Below are 8,139 nucleotides of genomic sequence, written 5' to 3'. Positions count from 1 at the left end.
CTACTATGATTGTGAGGGATTGAAGGCTTAGAGGAGACTTAGGGTGGCCAGTGGGGAAAGAAAAAAGGTGGGAAGGTGGGGGGAGGGAGAGAGAGAAAGAAAAGGGGAGGGAAGGGACAAATTGTTGGTGATTGTTGGCTTGGTACCATGATCTAGTAAGCATGGTGGAGTGAAAGAGGGTGACAAAGAGATAGAGATAGAGAGAGAGAGCGAGAAGGACCTACTTGTTGATGCTTGCCGACGTACCACAATTTTTGGCGTGGATGACAAAGGCGAGGGGGAAGAGAGAAAGTGAGGGTTCCTTGCTGCTATCTTTTGCCTATCACCAAGCTTCAAGGTGAGCACGATGAAGGGAGCGAAAGAGAGAAAACAAGGGCGTGGCTACTTGCCATTGGCCATCCTCAAGGATCCAGCAAGGGAGAGGGATGGGAAGAGAAAGATAGAGAGAAGAGAGGATAAGAGGGAGAGGGCTCAAGCCTTAGCTCGAGGTGTGATACTTATTGAGGCGAGGTTCTTGTTGCTTGCCATCGACCATCCAAAAATCCATGTCGATGCTAGAGAGAAGAGTCTTCTTCAAAGAGGGAAAAAGCAAAGCGAATGATAAATAGAAAGTATTCAATCAAATCCTAATTACCTAAATGATAAAGTTTTATTCGGTTTGAAAATTGGTTGGTTCCCTTGAACCCAGATGATTTGAACAAGCTGGTGGTTCAATGGTCATTTAAAACGAATCTCATAAAATGCACTGATTTTTGTGGCAATCCAAGTTTAGGCGGTTATCTAGGTCAAATGCCAATCAGTTGACAATTCCACCAGTTCAACCTGATTGGTCTAGTTTTTAAAACATTCGACAACGATGGCATTTGATTCTCTCCATGTTGAAAGAGAGTTTGTAAATGCACATATAAAGAGATAAGTACAAAATGGAATTGCTCGTGCAATCTGCATGTGGTTAAAATAGAAACACAATGAGCAGATGATTTTACAATAAGCAGACTTTGTCACAACAAAAAAGAAGTTGTTGGCATAGGCCACACGGTTGAGATAAACCTTAACTAGGTCAATACACTCTTGCAAGTTAATGGGTTAACTCACGAACCATGAGCTTGGATCAAAGAAAAATGAGGCGTTAAGCAGAGAGACTGTCAACTCTAAAGGATGAATTTTGATGATTACAAAACACTTGAGATAATATTGTGTATTAATGATTGTTGCCTTAATTGTGAAGTTTTATAAGTCAAGAAAAATCAGAAGAAATAAAACACTGCAAAATCATTAGTTTTTCATAAATACTATATTGGATATGTTCTAAAAGAAAATGATCTTAATCCAATCCATGGAGATCAAAGATGAAGTCTAAAGTTTTCTGTTTGAAAAACTTGAGTCGACCCCTAAGCAAAAGAACAAGTTTGAGTTGACTCTAGCATGTTTTCTTCAAGTGGCACAGTCAATGAGTCGACCCCTTCAAAACATAAGTCGACCCTTGTGTAGTTCAAGAAAAAAAAGTTTCCACAAAAGAAAGAAGAAGGAAAAAACTAAAAAGTTCATCATCCTCACCAGCATTCATCTGAAACTTGCTACTGTGAGGAAATCAGTCGAAGCTTTTCATTGCATCAAGAAGAGCTGGCGTTCTAGCATTGGGACATTCTTCCACAGCCAACTTCTTCATTGGCTTCAGCTTTTATTTTTTATCGATTCATTCTATATATTCTGAAGCTTTAAGTTTTCTGGTTACATCATTCATTTATTTCGATTAATTTTTGATGTAACAGTTTCATTCATCTGAAACTTGTAAAGGCTATTCCAAGCCTTGATTGGAAGTTGTTGAATCGAAAGTATTTAGCAAGAAAAAAAGTTTTTGGTTGGCTTGTCTGAAAACCAACTGGATTATTTGTAAGCCCAAAAAAATAAATGGTGTAAAGTTTTTGGTTGGTTTGTCTGAAAACCAATTGGGTTGTTTGTGAGCCCGAAAAATAAACGGTGATAGGTTTTTGATTGGTTGCATGGAAAAACCAACTGGGTTTTTGATTGTGAGCCCGAAAAACAATCAGGCTGTAATCTGCTGGGTTATAGTGAAATCTCAAGCTAGACTTGGGAAGTGGATGTAGGTGCTGGGAGTGCACCGAACCACTATAAATTCTGTTATTTGTGTGTGTGGTTTATCTCTCTTCTTCCACTGCATATTTCTAACTGCTTTCCTCATCTTATTCACTGCTTTATTTGTGCGACTTTAATTCCGTTGCTAAATCTACAAGTTAATAGAGGATAATTGTAACTCATTCACTTCACGCTATTAATTTTAAAAGATCCAATTCATCCCTTCCTCTTGGGCTGCACCGTTGGGCAACAAGTGGTATCAAAGCCTGGTACTCACAGTAACTTTTTGATCTAACAATCAAGAGTTAAAGGTCATGGCAGCCATCATGGGATCCTCTATTATCGAAGGGCAATCTACCAACAGACCACCTCTTTTTAATGGTACAAACTTTACCTATTGGAAAGCTCGTATGCGTATTTTTATTCAAGCAATTGACTATGATTTATGGATTGTTATTATCAATGGACCTCACACACCAACTAAGATTATAGATGGCATCACCTTATTCAAACCTGAAATTGAATGGGATGACCATGATAAAAGAATGGCTCAGCTGAATGCGAAAGCCATGAATGTTCTTTACTGTTCTTTAGATGCAAATGAGTTTAATCGCATATCTATTTGCATGAGTGCTAAAGAAATCTGGGATAGGCTAGAAGTTACACATGAAGGCACTAACCAGGTCAAAGAATTTAAAATCAGTATGCTAGTGCATAAATATGAATTATTTAAAATGAAAAACAGTGAGTCTATAACTGAAATGTTTACTAGATTCACTGATATTATAAACGGCTTGAAAAGCCTTGGTAGATCTTACTCTAACAGTGATTTTGTTCGAAAAATTCTTAGGTCTCTTTCTAGAGCATGGGAAGCAAATGTCACTACCATCCAACAAGCCAAAGATCTCAACTCTCTTCCACTGAAAGAACTGCTAGGTTCCTTAATGACTCATGAGCTTTCAATGAAACAGAACCTTGAGGAGGACGAACCCAAGAAGCGCAGAACCATTGCTCTTAAGTCCATTCTACATGAAGATGAGAGCGAAGATTCTGAATATAATAACAATGAAGAAATGGCCCTGATTATAAGAAGGTTCAAAAAGTTTTTCAGAAGAAATAGAGAAAACGTCAAGAAAGGCATGTAATCAAAGGGGAGCAAAGCAAGAAAAATAATAAGGAGAAATATGTTTGCTATGAATGCAAAAAGCCAGGACACTTCAGAACAGACTGTCCCTTATTAAAAAAAGGCTCCAACAAGGTTAAGGAAGAAAGCTATACTGGCTACTTGGAGTGACAGTGATGACTCCAACTCTGGAGAAGAAGAACAGCAACAAGAAGCTGCAAATCTGTGTCTAATGGCACATGAAAATAAGGTATATTTGAATACTGAATATGATTTCACTTTTGATGAACTTCAAGATGCTTTTTCTAAGCTAATGATTGAATATAAAAAACTTAGCTTAAAAAATAAGGAACTGAAATTAAGAACCAATCATTGGAAAAAGAAAAATATTTTGCTTCTAAAAAATGAAAAGGAACTGCATGAAGAAAATCAGAAGTTAGCTAAAGAAGTTAGAAAACTGAAACCTATAGTAGACAAATTCACCCTAAGTTCTGAGAAATTAAATCTAATTCTTGAAAGTCAGAAAGCTGTCAATGATAAAGCTGGTTTAGGATATAATCTTTGGAGAAAATAGAAATCAATAAAAAACATATTTGTAAAGCCAACTTATGTTCAACCGAAATCTGCACTATTTAAGTTAGACAAACTGAAACAGAAATACACTGCATGCAATTCTATAAGCCAAAATCTTATGAGCAATGTTTCAATTAAGAAGATATGGATTCCAAAGGGAACCATCATTGCTAACATTCAAGGACCCAAGAAAGCTTGGGTACCAAAGATAAAGAATTAAATTTCTGTTTTGCAGGTATGTCTAGCATCCCAAGCATCAAACAGAAAATGATACTTAGATAGTGGGTGCTCTAGACACATGACAGGGGATGAATCCTAATTCAGTCCCTCAAAAAGAAAGATGGAGGAATGGTTACCTTTGGTGATAATGAAAAAGGCAAAATCATTGGTATTGGTAACATTCAGATCACTCAAACAATTTTTATTGAAAATATTTTATTGGTAGATAGATTAAAATATAATTTACTAAGCATTAGTCAATTCTGTGATAAAGGATATGTTGTGACTTTTGAATCATCTATGTGCTTAGTTTCTAGTACTAATGACAGTGGTGTAATATTTACTGGACATAGACATAAAAATGTGTATTTGGTTGATTTAGAGCAAATACTCATGAAAAATATGGATTGTTTGGTAGCTATGAAAACCAAAAATAGTGAGGCTAGCTGGTTATGGCATCGAAAATTAGCTCATGCAAGCATGGACTTAATTTCAAAGCTTATTCGAAAAGAACTTGTTTTTGGATTGCCTAAACTGATTTTTGAAAAAGACAAAATTTGCACTGTATGTCAATTAGGAAAACAAACCAGAACTTCTTTCAAATTCAAAAATCTTGTCTCCACAACTAGACCTTTAGAGCTTGTGCACATGGACTTATTTGGACCAACTAGGACTGCAAGCCTAGGTGGAAAACTTTATGGCTTTGTATTGTGGATGATTTTCCTAGATATACATGGGTTTTATTTTTGACGCACAAAAATGAAGCATTTTCAACATTCACTAAATTGTATAAAAAGATTTCAAATGAACATGGACTGTAAACCATCAAGATTAGAAGTGATTATGGAACTGAATTTGAAAATTATGACTTTGAAAATTTTGCACTGAAAATGGTATTGATCATAACTTTTTTGCACCAAGAACACCACAACAAAATGAAGTTGTAGAGAGAAAGAATAGAACTCTTACTGAAATGGCTAGAACAATGTTATGTGAAAGTAACTTACCTAAGTACTTTTGGGCTGAAGCTATAAATACAGCCTGTCATGTCCTTAATAGAGTTACTATTAGATCTATTCTAAAGAAACCCCTTATGAGCTTTTGAAGAACAAGAAACCAAATTTTTCATATTTTCATGTTTTTGGTTGCAATTGTTTTGTTCTAAATAATGGTAAAGACAACTTGGGAAAGTTTTGGTTCTAAATCAGATGAAGCTATTTTTCTTGGATATTCTTCATCAAGCAAGGCATATAGAATATTCAACAAGAGAACTTTAGTTGTAGAAGAATCAATACATGTTATTTTTGATGAATCTAATGACCTTTCTTCAAGAAAGAATGTAGATCTCGATGATAATGCAGGAGAACTCAATAAAGAAATCAAAGAATTAACCCTAAGGGATGTCTCTGCATCTGAAAATTCAAAACATGATGAAAATTAAGAAGAAGAAGATCAAATGCTTAAAGGTAAAACTAGTCTACCAAAACAATGGAGGTATGCGCATAGTCATCCTAGAGACTTAATTATTGGTGATCCTTCACATGACATTAGAACTAGATCTTCTATTAGAGATGTTTGTAATCTCCTTGCATTTGTTTCTCAAATAGAACCAAAATCTTTTGAAGAAGCTGAAAAAGATAACAATTAGTTAATGGCTATGCAAGAAGAACTAAATCAATTTGAAAGAAACAATGTTTGGAATTTAGTTAGAAGGTCTGAAAATATTTCTGTAATTAGGACAAAATGGATTTTCAGAAATAAATTAAATAAAGATGGAATTGTAATCAGAAATAAAGCTAGATTAGTTGCTAAATGATATAATCAAGAAGAAGAAATTGATTTTGATGAAACTTTTGCACCTGTAGCTAGACTTGAAGCTATTAGGCTATTACTTGCATTTGCATGCTTTATGGATTTTAAATTATTTCAAATGGATATCAAAAGTGCATTTCTAAATGGTTTCATAACTAAAGAAGTTTATGTAGAACAGCCTTCCAGATTTAAAAATCATAAACTTCTAGATCATGTTTTTAAATTGAACAAATCACTTTATGGCTTGAAGTAAGCTCCTAGAGCTTGGTATGATAGATTAAGCAACTTTTTAGAAAAGAGTAATTTTTCAAGAAAAAATGTTGATAAAACTCTGTTTGTTAAAAAGAAAAATGCTGATATTCTGATTGTTCAAATATATGTTGATGATATTATATTTGGTGCTACTAATGAAAGTTTATGTGAAGAATTTGCTAAGCTCATGCAAAGCAAGTTCGAGATGAGTTTGATGGGTGAACTCAACTTCTTCCTTGGACTTCAAATCAAGCAAACAAGAAATGGAATCTTTATCTGCCAAAGCAAATACATAAAGAAAATCTTAAAGAAGTTTGGTATGGAAGATTCAAAATCATTAGGTACTCCTACGAGCCTCTCTTGTAAATTAGAAAAAGATGAGCATGGTAAATTCTTTGATTCAAAGCTGTATAGAGGAATGATTGGATCTTTACTTTATCTTACAGCAAGTAGACCTGATATAATGCATAGTGTTTGTATGTGTGTAAGATATCAAGTAAATCCTAAAGAATCACACTTAATTGCTATTAAAAGGATATTAAGATACTTAAAAGGAACTCAACATTTAGGTTTATGATATTCTAAGACATCTATAATTGACTTTTGGATATTCAGATGCTGATTTTGCTGGTTGTAGATTAGATAGAAAAAGTACAAGTGGAACTTGCCAATTTTTTGTAACAAACTTAATCTCTTGGTTTAGCAAAAAGCAAAATTTCGTAGCACTATCTAAGCTGAGGCTGAATATATTGCTGCAGGAAGTTGCTGTGCCCAAATCCTATGAATTAAGCAACAACTCGAGGACTATGGCATAAAACAAAATAAAATTTCTATAAGATGTGACAACACTAGCGCCATAAATCTAACTAAAAATTTTATACAACACTCAAGATCTAAACATATAGAAATCAGACATTATTTCATAAGAGATCATACTCAAAATGGAGATATAAAAATGAAATTTATAAATACTGATAAACAAATTGCAAATATTTTCACTAAACCTCTTAATGAAGAAGTCTTTTATAAATTTAGAGATGAATTATGCATTTATGATCCATTTTGATGACTGATTATGAATGTTAAATTGCATATTTTGACTGACTATTATTGGTTGAATTTTAGTTGATTTGATATGTGGTTTGCAATTGATTTTTAAATTTTATTTAAAAAATATTTTGTCTCTTGAACTGTTTGAGGAGACGACTCATGTGAATGAGGAGTCGACTCATGTAGTAAGGGACGACTTTTAAGTTAAAAGAGTCGACTCCTAACCTACAGGAGACGACTCTTAAGTTAAAAGAGTCGACCCTAACCTACAGGAGACGACTCATAAGTTGAATGAGTCGACTAAAGTGGAACTATTTGAAATGGATTCTAAGAACGCACTCTCTCTGAAACGTTAAACCTGAAACGTTTCATTCCCCTTAGAACGTTTTCAATCTTCAAACACTCTTTCAAACAAAAACCTCCAAAAACCCTAGAAAACCTTTCCGAGGTTCTGATTGATCTTCCAATGGTGAGAAGAAAGCAACTCATATCCGGACCAAAGCGAAAAAATACCACTTCGCAAAATGAGAGGAGAACGAAGGCTAGGGCAGAGAAAGCTGTGAATCCACAAAGACAAAAAACGGCGACACCTCAGCCCGATTCGGCCCCTCTGTCACCTTCGTCTTCCGTTTCAAAGCAAGGTCCCCTCTCCATAAGAAATGTCTCCACCGGAAGAAGAGTGGATTTCGAGTTTTTGGAGAAGGAGAACTTCCCATTATGTCAAAATCTAAAGAAGATGGGTTGGGAATATCTGTATTCACTGAATGTGCCAACCTATCCAACTTGGTACGAGAGTTCTACAACAATGCCAGATTTGGACAAGGTCAGATCTCGTCCAAGGTTAAAGATGTTCCTATCTTGATTTCAGAAGAAATTCTTAGGGATGCTCTTCGGATTTCCAATGATGGAGAGAATGAAGATCATTTAGAGAATAGGAACGAAGGGATAAGCACCATTCTGAATAGAGAAGTCACAGAAGATTGGACTAAAGTCACTGCCAATCAACTGAATGC

Source organism: Phoenix dactylifera, chromosome 6, assembly GCF_009389715.1.
Source record: "Phoenix dactylifera cultivar Barhee BC4 chromosome 6, palm_55x_up_171113_PBpolish2nd_filt_p, whole genome shotgun sequence".
Taxonomy (NCBI): domain Eukaryota; kingdom Viridiplantae; phylum Streptophyta; class Magnoliopsida; order Arecales; family Arecaceae; genus Phoenix; species Phoenix dactylifera.
Note: the sequence above shows the minus strand (reverse complement) of the source record.